Source organism: Chenopodium album, chromosome 9 (genome assembly GCF_948465745.1).
Source record: "Chenopodium album chromosome 9, dcCheAlbu1.1, whole genome shotgun sequence".
In the NCBI taxonomy this organism is placed as follows: domain Eukaryota; kingdom Viridiplantae; phylum Streptophyta; class Magnoliopsida; order Caryophyllales; family Amaranthaceae; genus Chenopodium; species Chenopodium album.
Genome location: NC_137842.1, coordinates 11227257 through 11245572, shown reverse-complemented (window position 1 = coordinate 11245572; position 18316 = coordinate 11227257). Strand labels below are relative to the sequence as shown.

The window sequence follows — 18316 nt, the reverse complement described above, 5'->3', positions numbered from 1 at the left end:
TAGAGTCATCGAACCGGTGATTAAGGGCTCGGTATATGTGATACCGGGGCATTTGGACCAAGTATTCAAAACTAGAAGAGGAAATCTGGATTGGCACGAAGAATTGGAGCCCAATCGAAGTCCAAGGAGTAGCCCAAGAGTGCCGCCCGGCCAAGAGAGCTGCCGCCCGAAGGCGCGCCTGGCCGGGCGAGGAAGAGTAAACTGGTGCCCGAACTCGCGTCCGGCCGGGCGCGAGAGAAGCTATTACCGAAGAAAAGGCGGGTCCGATCGGGCGCGTGTCAGCAGTAGGAGATTTTAAGCGTCGTTTAAGTTTGTTTTAGTTTAGGAATCTTGCTTAATATAAATACTTTTCCGTTAAGCAAGTTTAGGATCTCTTTTTACTCTTTCTTATTTTCCTCTGTTAGACTTTCTCTCTCTACTTAGCTTTTAGATTAGTTTCTCTCTCTACAACTTTGTTCTTAATTCAACTCCTTAATTCTGATTACTTTGGTAACGATTTCTTCTACTTTAATCTCAGTTATTTACTTTAATTCTTTCATCATGTCTCCTTTAATTGCTTTGTTTAGTTTATATTTGATTATGTCTGAGTAGTTTCCTTTCTAGGGTTTGTGGGGATCCATAAATAATATGAAGGGGTAATTTATTGTTGTTGATTATCAATGCTACATTAATTTCCTATTGATTGATTTATTGCTCTGTGACTAGATTAGACCTGATCTTTTATGCATGAGTTTGACAATATTGATTTGAGATTCGAGAGATGAGAATTAATGTTTAGGTCTAGTTTCAATAGGCAGGTTAATTCATAAATGGTTAAGTCGAGATTTGAGAGATGAGATTAAATACCGGTAAATTAATTATGTGATTATAATACGTAGCGAAAGCCCTTTATGATTTGATTAATTGATGCATTACCCTGGAATGTTATTTATTGGTGAACCTATGACAAGGTAGAGTCGTATCCCCAAATCAAAAGTAATTCCTAAATCCTCTAACTAATGTAGATAGGGAAGTAGGGTCGAATCCACAGAGAAACGAGTCTTTCTATTCCTAATTAACTAATATAATCTAGATTATGAAGTAACCAATATATTATAAACAAAAGGAACTAAACTACGAAGATTAAGAATAAGGAGAAAACAATGAATAAAAGTAGGGGTGTTCAAATCCGGGTACCCGCATTTTCGGGTACCCGAAAATGCGGGTACCCGGATTATCGGGTAGTTTCACAGCCGACCCATGTCCTGACCCGAGAAACTCGGGTACCCGAATTTCTCGGGTCGGGTCATAGGGTACCCGCTTTCTTAAATTCTCGATTAAGCAAAATCAGAACAAATTACTCCATCTTTAAAGATGAAGATTAAGCTGTAAAACAATTAAAGTAATTAAAAAAAAATTGCTATAAAATTCTAATTATTATATCTATTACTCAATCATCAAACAAAAATTGAGTTGGACTACTACTTGTAAAATCAAAAATTCATAACACATTCAATCAAGTAATCAACAACAATATTCACCCCCCAAAAAAAAATCAAATAAATCAAATAAATTCTACTACGTAAAATTTAGGAACTAAAAATCCCAAAGTTGCTTTACACATTGAACTACAAACCCACAAATCCACAATTATAATTATACACATATTAAATTAAAAAAAAAGCTAATTTAATAAACCAAAGATCTAAAAACACCGTCGAACTCGAAAGCACGTCCACCGGACGCCGCACTCGGAAGCACCACATTTTATGTTCATGACTTGACGGACATGGGCCTCAATCACTTTAAAAAAATGGGGTATATTTGGGAGATAAAAGGAGAAATTGGAGAGTTATAAGATAATAACTCTTCAATCTAGAAATAAGATGGAGGAGAGATTGTAAAGTTGTGAGAACTGAGAATTGAAGAGCATGGAGAAGAGGAGATGGCGGCTGTAGCAGGAGAGAGAATAGAAGTGAAAATTGAAAAACATCTTACCCTAGCTCTTTAAAAGAGCTGCTAAAAAAATCTAACCGGGTAATCGGGTACCCGCCTCCTTTACAAAGCGGCCCATGACCCGACCCGAGGACCGCTGAAATTCCCGGGTCGGGTACCCGTCCCGTTAAATATAAAAAAAATAAAAAATACCCGGTTAAATCAAGTCGGGTCAGCGGGACAACGGGTCGGGACAACGAGTCGGGTTTTTTTTTAACACCCCTAAATAAAAGGATCTGGGTATAGGTTCACCAATAAATAATATTCTAGGGTAAAACATAATAATCAATCATCAATTCATACATTAATCAGATCATAAAGGGCTTTCGCTACGTATTATAATCACACAATTAATTTACCAGCATTAAATCTCATCTTTCGAATCTCGACTTAACCATTTATAAATTAACCTGCCTATTGAAACTAGACCTAAACATCAATTCTCATCTGTCGAATCTCGAATCAATATTGTTAAACTCATGCATAAAAGATCTACGCAAATCTAGTCACAGAGCATTAATTCAATCAATGGGAAATTAATCTAGCATTGACAATCAACAACATTAAATTACCCCTTCATATTATTTATGGATCCCCACAAACCCTAGAAATATAACTACTCACACATAATTAAATCTAAATTAATCAAAGCAATAAAACAAGACATGATCAAAAGAATAAAATAAAATAACTAAGATTAAGAGAAGAGAAATCGTTACCAAATAAATATGGAATTAAGAAAAGAGTTAAGAACAAAAGTATAAGAGAGAGAAACTAATCTAAAAGCTAAGTAGAGAAAGAAAATCTAAGAAATAATTAAGAAAGAGTAAAAAGGAGGTAAAGAAAAGGGTGCTAAACTCGTTTTACGGAGAAGTATTTATACTTCGTAAGAATCCTAAACTAAATCAAACTTAAACGACGCTAATCGTCTCCTAACGATAATACGTGCCCGATCTGGGGAGGCACTGCCCGATCGGGCGTGCCTTTTTCCATCAGGTACGTTTCTTGCGCCCGGCCGGGCGCGTCTTCTGGCGCCAGCCTTTGCTTCCTTCGCCTGGCCGGGCGCGCCTCTGGGCGCCAGCCTCTTTGGCCAGGCGGCTCTCTTGGGCCACTGTTTGGACTACGATTGGGCTCCAATTCTTCGGGCCAATCTAGGTTTCCTTTTCAGGTCTTGAATACTCGGTCCAAAAGCCCCGGTATCACATATACCGAGCCCTTAATCACCGGTTCGATGGTCTAACCGGCCCTGGGATATAGAAACTGGTCGTGCTTCTCCAATGCTCGTAATTGCTCCATAATATATTGGGAAAATGCTCCAAAGTGCAAATCCCTGCAAAAGTCAACCAAATCTACGAAAACACTAGAAAACACCAATTAGTAATAAAAGTGGCTCTAAAGAGCCAAAAACACTACTAATTATGACCAAGGGACAGGGGTAAAATACTATATAAAATAGACACATCAACCTATGCCCTAGGTCTTTTATTCATTGTTTTTCCTCTATTCTTATTCTTCTCTACTTTTACTCTCCGTAGTTTAGTTTCCTTTCACCATAATATATTGGTTACTTATAATTTAGATTGCTTTAATTAATTAGGAATAGAAAGACCAGTTTCCTTGTGGATTGGACCCTACTTCCCTATCTGCATTAGTTAGAGGATTTAGGAATTACTTTTGATTGGGTGATACGACTTTAGCCTGTCAAAATTTGGCGCCTTTGCCGAGGAAAAAATTTTATTTTTAATTCTGATTTTTTTTTTCTGTAGTCTAGGTTATTTCTTCTTGTCTCAGAGAACGTTAGTTCTTTGAGGCAAGTCTCATATTTTCTTTTAGTTCTTTTTTTATGCCCAGGTGTTCCAGATCAGGCTATATCCCAATCAATCTTGAGATCGAACGATCCTTCCATAGACAAAAGAATTTTATAGGCAAATCCTGGCGGGTTCTGGTGATAATAATAATCGCCGAGACCCTCCAACTGATTCTAGCGATTTAGAGGTATCTTCAGATCCAGAATCAGAGATGGCGGTACCTAAGAAGCTCAGTGATTATTCACAGCCAAAGCTTATAGATTTTCCACACCTTACTCCCACTTCGGCTCTTAATGGGGTACAATTCGTGATTAAACCCCAATTTATCACGATGATAGAAAGGAAGCAATTCAGTGGAGTTAAGGGTGAAGACCCAAATCTTCATATTGCAGACTACTGTTAGTATTGTAATACCATTAGGCAAGCTGGGGTCACACAGGACCAAATCAGAGAGATTCTCTTTCCTTTTTCTTTATGTGGAAAAGCCAAATTATGGTTTAATGGATTAAATAGAACTGCACTTGGTATAACTGACTGGGAGACTCTTGTTTTAAACTTTTATAATAAATATTATCATGTAGAGAGAACAACTGTACTAAGGAGTGCAATTCAGTTGTTTGCCCAAGAGGCCGATGAAACTCTATATGAGGCTTGGGAGAGGTTCAAGGATTTACAGAGAGAATGCCCCCACCATAATCTAGCACAATGGCAGTTGATCCAAGCCTTTTACAATGGGATTGGAAATTCATCTGGAATAATATTAGATTCTGCAGCTAGTGGGAGGTTTATAAACCTTAATGTTGATGATGCAGGTCAAGTTATTAAAGATATGGCAATACATTATTCCCAATATGGGAATCCCAGAGGGTTTGATAACAAAGGGAAACATAGTGTCGACTCTGTATCCTTTTTACAAGCTCAATTAACTTCTATTTGCCAGAAATTAGATAATCTTAGTACTGCAAATGTAGCTAATGTTTTTGCAATTATTAATGCTAATGAGGCTTTCTGTGAAAATTGTGGAATTGTAGGTCATTGGGAGCAAGATTGCAGGAGTTCCGTGGAGCAAGTCAATGCCTTTCAAGCTTATAGGCAGAATGACCCATACTCTAACACCTACAATCCTGGGTACCGGAATCATCCATATCTTTCCTACCGGAGCACCAACGTTCAAAATCCGCCACCTCCACAAGAATCACAGGCGCCACATCAACAACAGAAATATTACCACCCCAATGCTGGCCAGAAGAACCAACCACAACAACCTTCCTCATCTTCCGACCCAGCTTTGGTAGAAATTAGAGCGATGCTGGCTAGTATTCAGAAGCACATGGAGAGTAGAGATGCCCAAATTGATTCGATCATAACACATAATAAAATTGTAGATAATCAAAATGTGCAAATTTCTGCTACTCTGCAAGCCCGTCAACAGGGAGCCCTACCAGCACAGCCAACCAGGCCTACGGATCAAGCTTTTGCAATTACTCTAAGGAGTGGTTCACACTATGAAGGGCCCCCTATGCCCAGAGCTGATGAACCTGTTTTAATGAATAGTGCTAATCTTGATTCCATTAAACCTGACAATGTAGCTAATAGCCCTGCGGGGCTAAAGAGTAGTACTAATATTTCTGATAATACATTGCAGGGTACGACTCTAGGGAAGGTAGCAGCTCAAGATAAGAGGAGTAATGCCCCAAAGCCAATTATCAAACTTCCATTCCCCAATCGTCACTTGAAAACAAATTTGGATAAGCAGTTTGGTAAGTTTCTGGAGATGGTTAAAGACTTGCAGGTAACAGTTCCCTTCACTGAGTTAATTATACAAATTCCTACATATGAAAAATTCATGAAGGAAATATTGATTAGAAAAAGGTCTATTAGTGAGGTAGAGACAATAGCTTTCACTGCAGAATGTAGTGCCGTACTTCAAAATAAATCTCCACCTAAACTGAAAGATCCGGGTAGTTTTTCTATCCCTTGTCATATTGGCAATCTAATGATTGATAATGCATTATGTGATTCGGGTGCTAGCGTTAGTGTCATGCCATTGTCTGTGTGTTCCATGCTAAATATGGGTAAATTAAAAGCTGCCAATATTACTCTACAAATGGCCGACCGTTCTTTTAAATACCCCTTAGGTGTTTTAGATGATGTTCCCGTTAGAGTAGGTAAATTTTATATACCTGTTGATTTTGTTGTTCTTGATATGGCTGAGGATATGCAAACCCCAATTATTTTGGGTAGACCATTCCTTAATACTGCAGGAGCAATTATAGATGTGAAATGTGGCAAATTGACACTATCAGTAGGGGATGATAAAATTTCTTTTAATCTGAATAATACCCCTAAAATCCCCATGACAGAGGAGAAGTGTTTTAGTGTTAACGTGGTTCAAAATTATTCTAACAAGCCCCAAGCTCTTATAAAAGATCCCTTAGAGGTGGTATCTTGTGTTGTATCCTCTACAGATGAAATAGACAAATGGCAAAAGGAAGTTAATGCAATCGAAAGAGCCCTCTACACTGTCGGTCTTGGCTTTGAAGATGAGAAGGTGGAAATAAACAAGCAAGTTGTGGAAATTGAGCCTACAGTAAGTGTTCCGCCAAATCGAGTTGTAATTGCTAAATTTAGTGACAATTTGAAGCAACCATTGATCGAAGAGGGGTCTCTAGTGTGTAGTATTAAAGAACCCCGATTCCAAGTCAAGGACGATCCACCAGATAAGGTGAATTGACGTCCCACAGGGTATGTCAGGAATCCGCGTCGTGGCCTAAACACCGCTCGTCCGGATGAAAAACCACCCGACCAAGCATTAGGCCAAGGGTCCTAGTTTTTAAACTTGGTAAGAGGGTCATGCGGGACCTAAATAAACTAGCGCTTTGCGGGAGGCAACCCGTATTTTCTTGCTTTCAGTCTTCTTTCTTTTTCTTATGAGAGGAGAGAGGAGGGAAGTTAATGAGTTTATTGATGTACAGGTTTGGAAAGAGTTAGTCAAATTTGGAGATAAGAAAAAAAATCAATCGTCAAAAGTTGCCTCGGGCCCGACCGGGCAAAGCTCGCCCAATTGGGTGCGAGAGTAAAGGAAGAAAAATTGGCAATTTTTGCCCGATCAGGCACGAGATTTGACAAAATACGGAGATTTTGATCGCCCGATCGGGCGAAGGGCGCCCGATCGGGCGCGAGAGTAGAAGAAATTTTGGGTAAACGCTCGCCCAACCAGGCTCGAGAGCAACGTAAATTTGAGTATTAGATCGCTGGACCGGGCGCGACAACACCTTACCCGTGCATTTCTTCTTCCTTCTTTTTCTCATTTTCTCATCTTTCCTCCATAATTTTTCTCACTAAACCTCCATTTTTCTCTAACTTCTCTCTTAGTTTCCCTCTCCATCTCTTATCCAAATCCAATGATTCTTACATATTCTTAATCCTCACTTCACCCTCTACACTTTTATACCAAATTTGCCCAAATTCAATCAAATATTTTCATACCCATTTTTCTATTATGGCTACAAAGAGGTCCCGGTCGATCTTTGGGAGGGGTTCTAGTTCAAGGGAGGAGTATGATCTGGATTTGCAACTTCCTCATTGGCTAACAATCCGAATTGCTACCCAAGAGCAAAAAGAACGACTAGAACACCTTTGCGGGCGTGAGGTAATTTCTTCACGGTGGTTACACCACCCTACCCTTGAATCTTATGGTTTATATGATTTTGTTAAAAGTTTTTATAACGATATAGGAATGAGAAAATTTGTTGACATGCATTATCCTACATATCGTGAATGAACGTGCGAATTTTTGTCCTCTTTGAAAGTTGTAAATAGTAGAAATGGGCTGAACTTATTTTGTAGGTTGAACAATAGGAATATTAGTTTAACCTATGTTGAATTTTGTAAAATATTTGATTTGAATTCTGAATTACCTCATCAATGGCATGCTGATTATAAAATGGGTGATATTTATCATGTTTTAACTGGTTTACCGACCCCGACCCCCAACATGCTAGTACGAAACCTATCCATTACCCTGTCCCAAAAATCTGGCAAAGATTTGCAGGTTATTGTTTTCTTGGTAGGTACGAGCCTCATAACGCCCAAACCAACGAACTAGCTGTTATTGGACACTATGTGTATGAGTTTGGTAAACTAAACATAGGTAGATACATCATCCACCATTTGAGTAGACATGCCACGGCCAATACCCAGTCTAGTACCCCTATTCGTTTAGGAGGCTTGATCACTAGGATAACAGTTAAAAAGGTCGGTTTTGTTGAGAATGGATGTAACAACCCCAAAATTCGAGTCCTTTTTTTTTAAAAAAAAAACAAACAGAGTAACCTTTAACTTTCAAAAACCCAACCATCGAACTCTGGGAGTGTTACTGCTACACTTATTTTCCGTAGAAAATAAATGCAAAGCAAAAATAACATAATATTTAGGTTAATTTTTAAATTACCACCCAAAAATGTAACCAATTTCGAACTAACCACCCATTTAATTTTTTATTTTAAATTACCACCCCTTAAATTAAATAAATGCTCAGATTACCACCCATTTCAAAAATCCGGTGGATTTTCCGTCTGTAGGCCCCGCCTAACAATTATTTTGGCCCTTTTGACTGATTTTTTCCCTGAATTTTCTCTTTAAAAACGCTCTCTAAACTTTAATTCATATTTCCTTCACCAAATTCTACCAAATTTCAAAGAGAAAATGTGAATTGAAGTTAGGAGAACGTTTTTAAAGAGAAAAATCGAGGGGGAAATCAGTCAAAAGGGTCAAAATAAGCGTTAGGTGGGGCCCACAGACGGAAAATCCATTGAATTTTTAAAATGGGTGGTAATCTAAGCATTTATTTAATTTAAGGGGTGGTAATTTAAAATAAAAAATTAAACGGGTGGTTAGTTCGAAAATGGATACATTTTTGGGTGGTAATTTAAAAATTTTTCCTAATATTTAAATAAACTAAGTGGTCTAAGTTGTGGCAAAATAATATAGTCATTACATCAAAACTGCAATTATTTGAAACTAATAGTTGAAAGGAAATAATTAAATTCGGAAATAAACTAAATTGTCTTAACTACGTGATATTATAACGTCTTCTCACACGTAACCAAGTACCCTGTTACCAACCTGCAAAATAAATCAGAAACAAGAAAAGAGAGGAAACTCCCAAAAATCAGATAAACTAAGTAATTCCAACTCCATCCCGTAAAATAAATAATTTTAATTCAAACATTTTATACATAATATAGTCTCATAAATATTTTAATACTTGTAGACACCTAAAAATGTCTCCCCAAAACCAAACCCGTTGATGAACACCTTTCACCGCCATTATTGGTCGAGTTGAGTATTTAATCTTTGGAGTGCTTAAATCCATGTTCTATCCAATATATTTCATGAACCAATCCAATTTCTAGCTCATTTCCCTAAACCATAACCTATTTTCCACTTTTCGTGTCCACATCGCAAAACTGAGAGAAACTGATTTTATGGATATAAAATTTTGATCCAATTATTATTTTGTTGGATAGGCCTTTAAATAAGCTTTCCAACCATATATCATAAGCCCAATTCCGAGCTATAACGAAAAAGATATGAGCAAAACATTAAACTCGGCCCAAAACCGACACCCTTCTACTAAAACAGCCATATCTTAAAATCTAAAAATTATTTTGACCTGATTCAAACTGGGTTGAAAATTAGACTTGATAAGCTTTCCAATGATATATTATATGCTTTATTCCGAGTTATGGATCAAAAGTTATGATGATTTTAAAAACGGGTAAAAAACTGGAATTACCGCGCAGCAGCTAAAATGCCGCGACGTGGTAAGATCTGACGTGGCACGGGAGAAATTCCCGTGACACGGTAATTTGGAGGGCATTTTCATGTTTTTTAGTGCCCCGTGACTTGGCATAAGTACCGTGACCCGGCGCCATATGCCGTGACACGGTGGACTTTGCCGCGTCACGGCGTTTTCTGCCGTGTCACGGTGGGTTGCTGCCGTGTCACGGTGCTTAAAACTTTCCCGCGTCACGGGGAACTGTGCCGCGACACGGGACAACTCCGTGTTTTTTCCGCGTAATCCCTTCACGCGTTTTAACTCCCGTAGGTCAAATATTTCCCGAGTCACGCTAATTTCCCCCGTGACACGGTAGAGTCTGACCGTGTCACGGTACAGTTTGACCGTGTCACGGTACAGTCTGACCGTGTCACGGTAGAGTCTGACCATGTCACGGTACAGTCTGACCGTGTCACGGTACAGTCTGACCGTGTCGCGGTAGCCTTTTTTAGGGTTTTTATCTTTTTAGGGTTCCGTGTGTTCCCTCTGCTCATTTTCCCTATAAATACCCCCCTCCTTTCTGCAGTTCGGGGCAGCAATAATCATTCTCTCTCACCTTGCACCAAAAATCATCCTCTTCTCCCTCTTTAACCTAATTTCTAGCCTCCTTATTCTTCCATAATAATTCCCCTAAGCACTCTAAGGAGTCTATACTTAATCCGAGGTTCCGTCCTTAAACCAAGGCGTGAAAGGTACAAATAACTGAGGGTTTGGACCAAATCAATTCTACTTTTTATTTAATTTAATTTTCATTTGCTTTATTATTTTTATTGAAGTTACTAACAGTTTATTCATGATGTAGCAATTTAAAGGAACGTGCGAAATGTGAGTAATTATTAATTAATTTAATTACTCTTATTTTATTTTCTTATTGCTAGTATCATGATTAGGTTATTTTATATTTGATTTGACTAACTCTATTATTGTTGAATTGCTTCCAATATTAATGTTTATTTTATTATATTTATGATCACTATATTGCATGTTTAAAGGGAATATGTAATTGAAAATCACGCCTAATAAGATAATTTGGACAACCGGTTTAGGTTCCTTTTTAATCTTGTTATTTAATCAAGTGAATATTTTATTGTATGCCTTTGAGATCACAGGAATGCTTTTCACTATAAGAATCGAGTAGAGGCCAATACGGGCGAATGTGACTCCATGACTCACTTCGTACCATCATCCCCGATCCTCCTTTCGTGGTTCCGAACCATATGGAGTTAATAATCTCATGGATTATGAATGGGGTGTAACCTTCACGGGTCAATCGTTGTTGCCTATCGTTGTCCCTTTATCGTGGTTGCCTTTTATGATCCGTGAACGGTTTACAAGTTCCTAAAAAAACTTGTTGGCGGCTCCCTACTTTATTTGTCCCTAATCGTATATGTCGATTCCCACTTCCTATGAGTGCCAAGCATATTCACAACATGCTTTTAACGTAGGCGCACTTCGAGCGACGCCTACAATACTCAACCAAGTTCAAATAGTCACATAACATATTATTACTTTATTTAAGAAAGGGAAAGAGAACGCCAGTAAGCCGGGATTAGTCCCTGTCACCACCTACTTTACTGAGGGTCGCGCGTAACCCCAATTGACCATAAAATAAAACAGAATGTCCCTAGTGTGCACACCCCTCACTAATACCCAGTGATTAGGAGGAAGACTAACAACAATATACAATAATTTAAACCAACTAGTAGCAACCATAACTACTAGTGGGCAACCTGTTCTTCACCCTTACGGGTTTCATTTCCCTTCTTAAATTAAATTTCACTGTACATTTTATTAGATTATATCATCCAATTACACTGTACACAAGTATTGCACAAATCAATTTAATCCCAAGTAACAACATTTCAATTTCAATATTATCTGAACATAGTCATCCTACATGACATAGAAACTATCAATCACATATAATCCATCATCCAATTCCCAAGATTTTATTTAATTTAAAAACTCATACAATAACAAATAATCAAATTTTTCGAAAATACATATACTAGTACACAAAATAGAAGACTCGTATATAATATAATTCCATAATATCATACTATAGCACACTCATCACATATAATTACGTAAGCACATATTTGGCACACAATATTTCAAAACAATTTCTTAACGGCATTCTAGAGATGATGGACATTAAAAATTACCTTGATCGTGCGTAAAATCTCAAGGTAATTAATCTCCGGAACGTTCACCTAGTAGCATCCGTCTACAAATAAATGGTTCTAAGTTAGATAATTATACGAATATATAAAAAAAAAAAAATTGAGCGTGTGATTAATTTATCACAACCCATAATCTAGTCACCTACCTACACAAACGAAATATAAACAACTAATTATAGAGTTAGATGAATCGTATTATATCATCATCATCACCATCATTATCATCTATGATTATTTAATCAACTAATTAAATGGTGCCATCATCATCACCATCGACATCCATCATCATCATCACCGACATCTATCCATCATCATCACCGACATCCCCCAAACCCAAATCCCAAAACCCACTAAAAATCCATACGAATTCTTTTTTTTTTATTTAGAAATCGATAAGCACAAAATCCAATGGACCAAATACTAAAACCGAAATAATGGAGTGACGAGTTGCAGGTGACTTCCGAGCTCAGCGTTGGAATTTTTTTTATTATTATTATTATTTTTTAGAAGAGATAGTTTACCTAAGAAAAGATTGAAAGTACGGTATTGAAATTTGAGGTTAAGGGGAGGGGTTTATATAATTGAGTTGTTTAGCTTTGATTCTAGAAGTTTCACAAGATAAAGGTCAAACTTATCTTGAGTTTGTTACATAATCTCAGTAAACAAATTTTCAAAATTCCTTTTTATCAGCTTTCAAACCAATCTCTGTATGTTATCCAAAATCATTTTTTTTTTTTTTTTCAAATCCGAAAATAAAAATTATAATATATAAATTTGAAAATAATTGTAAATTTAAAATTTGTACTAGCAAAATTGTTGACTAAATATGCTAAAAAATTTGGGGTATTACATCTACTCCCCCTAAGAATGAAAGTTTGTCCTCGAACTTTAAAGTTAGCTCTTAAATAAGGCTCACACTATGACCAAAGATAAGTTAGTATTACATTCTACCCCCCTTTAAGAGTTTAGACCTCGAAACTCAGCGTACTTGCTCAAAAAGTTTTGGGTAGCGCTTTTTCATATCATGTTCCGCTTCCCAAGTCGCTTCTTCAGAATTCTGATTAGACCATAACACTTTAACTAACTTTACCGCCTTATTTCGAGTACTTCTCGTTTTGGTGTCGAGAATTTTCACAGGGCGTTCTTCGAAAGTTAAGGTCTCATCTAGCTCAATAGTCTCGGGTTGGATAACATGGGTAGGGTCATGGACATACTTTCGGAGTTGGGAAACATGAAAAACATTATGAATACTGGCTAGCTCCATGGGTAAGGCTAATTGGTATGCTATTTCTCCAACTCTCTTCAATACTTCATACGGGCCAATGTATCTAGGACTCAACTACCCTTTTCTACCAAACCGCATGACTCCCTTGGTAGGTGAAACCTTAAGTAAAACTTTTTCCCCAACTTCAAATTCCACTATTCTCCTATTCTGGTCTGCATATGACTTTTGTCGATCCTGAGCCGCCTTCATGTTTGCCTGGATAAGCCTAACTTGCTTCGTTGTTTCTTTAATCATTTCTAGCCCCAAAGTCAAAGACTCACTGATATCGCTCCAACATAAGGGACTGCTACATTTTCTCCCATACAACGCTTCATAAGGTGCCATTCCTATGCTCGCATGATGGCTATTATTGTATGAAAATTCGATAATAGGTAATCTTTCGTCCTATGATCCACCAAAGTCCATCACACAAGCTCTTAACATGTCCTCCAGGGTCTAAATTGTTCTTTCTGTCTGTCCATCTGTAGCAGGATGAAATGCTGTGCTAAACTTCAAGATAGTGCCAAATTCTTGCTGAAACATTTCCCAAAACTTTGATAAAAATCTTGGATCTCTGTCTGAAATAATATCTTTAGAAACTCCATGTAGCCTCACAATTTCCCTCACATAGGCATCTGCCAACTGGTTCACATTCCAAGTATCCTTTATTGCGATGAATCTTGCTGTCTTCGTATTCTTTGCTGCCCTTGTAAGTGGTAATCCCATCACAAAATCCATAGAGATAGACTCCCACTTACAACCTGGCACATCTAACAATTGCAGTTTCCCTCTGGGTCTCATATGTTGTATCTTCACCTTTTGGCATGTAAGACACTTTTCCACGAACTCGGCTACTTCACGCTTCATGTTCGGCCACCAAAAATGTTGCTTAAGATCCTTATAGAGCTTATCTCCTCCCAGGTGTACAAAGTACGGGTGTAGGGAATATTTCAAGCATTATCCCTAGCTTGAACCCCATTGTGATCATACACTAAAGTACGGTGGCGTCCAAAGGGAAAGAAGATAGAGCAAAAGAGTCGCCAACAAATTTTAGGAACTTGTAAATCGTTCACAGGGTGAAGGTTACACCCCTTAACGATCCAGGAGATCGTCAACTCCAATAGGTCTGGAACCATGACTGGTAGTTCAGGGATGAAGGTACAAATCCAACCTAAAAGAAATTAAACCTGCCCTAATTATAGGCCTCTACTTTATTCTGATCGTATTCATGTGCGCTTTATCACTAACATGCAACCAATAGGTTTACCCCTAAACCTGTTTATCAATGCTGGTTGAATATTAATGCACAAATAAACTATTATTGGCGATCACTTGAATTATAATCATATTAACCCTAAACAAGATTATTAATTATCTTATTAAGCGTGATTAGAAGTACCAATTCCCTTTAAACATGCATAAAAGGTGTGATCAAACAATAAAAATAAATATCAAGCAACATAATAATAATCATAATAACAATAATCATAATTATAATAATTAAAATAATCATAATCATGTTAAAGCATAATAATAGCAAGATCCTAGGCATGATACTAACAAGATTAAAGCATGTCACTAAACAATAAAGATCAAAGCTTTAACCCTAACATGATACTAACATGAATATTAGGAAAGAAAATAGGAAGCATCGCAGGAATCACAATTGTCATATTTGATATTAAAGTTACCCTAAACATGATACTAGGAAGATCAAAACGCCCTAACATGACATTAGGAATCATAATAACAACCTAGACATGATTTCTATATCATAATAACAATGAAACCAATTAAAGCACTTACTTGGATGTCTCGTATCTCTTTCTAATAACAAAATACACGCGTTTGTAACTTCAAATAAAATAATAATTAAAACAATTAAACTAAATAATTGAAAGAGAGATTAGGGACCAAAACCTCAAAAATTAAAACCTTTCACGTCTAAGGCGAAGGCAACTTCGAACTTGGCTAGGTGTTTCTAGTGCTAATGTATGAGGAATTTTGATTGTAAAAGGCTAGGCTAGAAAAGAGAGAGAGAGAGAGAGTAATCAAGAGATTCTTGATGAGAATTGGTAAGAATTAGATGAGAAGGATTGATGAAAATTGATGATTGAAAAAGGGGAGATATGACCTCTATTTATAGAGAAAAAAGAGGGTCGAAGAATAAGAAACGAATCCAAATTCGAATCGAAATAAAATTCGATGGACAGCAGTTTTTGCGGATTTTGTTTTTATCATATCTTTTGATCCAGAAGTCTAAATAAGGCATATGATATGTCTTTGTAAAGCTCTTAAAGTCTAATTTCCAACCCAATTATAATAAGATTAAAATCTTTTGTAGATAAAAAGATATGACCGAAATAGTGGGAGGGTGTCAGTTTTGGATAGAGTTTCATATCTCATTCATATCTTTTTCGGTATAACTCGGATTTAATATTATAATATATCATTGGAAAGATAATTTCAAGATCTATCCAACCATATAAAATTTGGATAAAGATTATGAGGAACGAAAATAAAATTTGACTATCTTTGAACATCTTTAAATTCGAATAGAATTAGGATTTAAGAAAAAGGAAAGTTTTAAAAAAGGAAAGTTTTTATTTAACTCAAATTCTTTAATCTTATCTTTTCAAAAAAGATAATTAAGATCTTTTAGAAACTTATAGAAGCTTCTAATTAATCTTAATTATTTAGGAATAGGATTAAACCTTTGGACCCTCCACATGATCATTGGGTCGTAGGTAAAATCCAGTTTGGGCCCAGTTTAGTATTTTAGTCATAACTTCCTCATTATTCATCATAATTGGGCTTATAATATATCGTTGGAAAGGTCTTTTCAAAGCCCATCCAACTACACCATTATTGAACCCTTATCATGGACCAAACTAAAATGGAATGCACGTTTTTCATAAATAAGGTAAGAAAAAAAATATTTTAAAAAAATAGAAAGAAGAGATATTTTAATAAAAATATCCTCATCACTAGACTTTTCACACTTTCGCTTTGCTCGATAATCAAATGACATGAAAGGTATTCATCACTGGGTTTGGTTTTGGGAAGACACATTTGGGTGTCTACAGAAGCCCCCACTTTGACCGAGTTTGGAGAAACGCAAGTTTCGAAAACGAAAGTCAAAGTAGCGATAGGGACGGAGAATGATTCAGAACTTTTTGCGATCCTAAATCATTCTTGTAACGCCCCTGCAAACTAGTATTAGTTAAAACAGATAAAAGAGTTAAGAAACGCGTATCTTGCACCATCGAGCACACGTCTCTGAAGTAACCGATTTGTTGCTGCTGCATTGCTGTTGTATTTGTCGTGATAACCTTCCACAATCTAGGGAACGCCATCTTTCTGTTTTGACGATCTTCCGCAAGCTAGAGAATACCGCCTGGAGACTGCTACGCCTGTAACTGCCTCCAATTTCCGCTGTGATAGTCTTCGAAAAGACCACTGCTTGTTGATCCTTAATGCTGCTATGCGAGTACGTCGGCCCTTTGCTGCTTGTGAACCAGTATGTCGGTGCTTTTGCTGTGATGACAATCCTCTTTTCTTTTGGAATAGTTGCCAACACAACTCTTGTATGATGTATGACAATCCAATTTAGGGAAAGTTGTCAATGCTTCGTAATAATCCGTCGTTAGAAATGTTGCTACGATGAAGCGACAATCCGTAATTCGGAAAATTTGCCAAAGTCCAATTTTGGGAAAAGTTGCCAATGCTTCGTAACAATATGTCGTAAGAACTTTGCTCTGATCGACAATCCACATCTGGGAATATAACTCTTGAAAGCAATCCACCTTGGAAACTTGTCAACGCTATGCGACAATCCTTTTAGGAAAATATTACCACAATTGATAATCCGCGTCTTGGAACATTTGCAAAAAAGAGTCGACCAACAATCCACTTCGGATAAATTTGCCACTTACTGAAATGAATGACAATCCACATTGAGGAACCTTTGCCGAAATTTATGATGAATAGAGACCTACAACAATCCTTTGGGAAATTTTGCCATAGGGAACTGGGTGTATGACAATCCAATCTCGGAAAACTTGCCAATGAGTCGATTAATGTATGACAATCCGAACTTGGAAAAACTTGCCAAATAAAGAAGGAGCACGACAATCCATGCTTGGAAACTTTTCCAGAGATGACAATCCAATCTTGGAAAAATTGTCGTTTGAAGAAGATGCGCGACAATCCATATTTTGGAAATATTGTCAGTTGGAGATGACAATCCAATCTTGGAAAAATTGTCGTATAAGTGATGCGCTTGCTTTTGAACCAATCTCTTGGTGTTTGTAATGAGCCAATGCTTAGGTGCTTAAGCTAAGTGAGACGATTTTTTGTCAGGTCAATCACTTACTACGATTGTAATCGAGTCGACTACTAATCATGTCAATTTGCTTATAGGGGCTAACTGGCGTACCAAGGAACCCGAAATTGCTGTATGAGGTCGAAATAACCATTCTGAGAGGCTTCGAGCTCTGTCGCTGCTGAAATATCGCTGTCGCCAAGAATTGGCTCTGTCGCCAGGCGCTGAACTCTGTTGCCAGATGTTGTTGCAAGATGACAGAATTGTCGTCTGGTGCTGGAGTCGGGTCTTCCCTAATCTGCTCTTGCTGCCGCTATTGCTTGGTTTTGCTCTAAACTTTGAGCTTGGTCATTTCCTTTCAACCAAATTCGCTTAAATCTTTTGTAAATTAAAGCTCTTCATCTCTAATTTACTGATCCATGTAACTCCTCTTATCTTGGAGGAATCTCCTGTGTTATATTCGCGGTTTTTTCGAAAAAAATCCGGGAATGTCCTCGCTTTCTGGGATGCACCTGCATTTATATCTTTTATCATAGGACTTTGCCTTCTTTCTTTAGCATTGACCTAAGACTTAGTGTTGACTCAATGTGATAATAACCCGACATGACTCAATGTGTACATGACTCGTGTGTGCATTGTAATGTGATCGTGCGACTCTAAAATGCAAAAAAACAAAAAATTTCCGTCATTTTTGTGGAGGGTACCGACTTTCTCCCGAAGATGAAAGACGCGAAAAAGAATCGAAGTTATTGAAGGTGCATGTTGAATGAGATTAGTCAAATGTTGTTTGATACTATCTCTCAAGGTGCAAGGATTAATCCATCCTAGGCTATCTCAATGGTTGACTTGATGATGAAAGTATTTGGGTAACTTAGGCACGGAGGCTAAGCACTTCATACTTCGTGATGCAATGACAATTAT

General features: G+C 37.3%; 1 non-coding gene across 1 annotated transcript; it reads right to left on the bottom strand.

Annotated features, from left to right (window-relative positions):
* Window positions 1–4374: 4374 nt before the first annotated feature.
* Window positions 4375–4481, bottom strand: LOC145560941 (small nucleolar RNA R71). Its single transcript, XR_014093532.1, has one exon. It is a non-coding gene; the product is annotated as a small nucleolar RNA R71 (small nucleolar RNA).
* Window positions 4482–18316: the final 13835 nt, after the last annotated feature.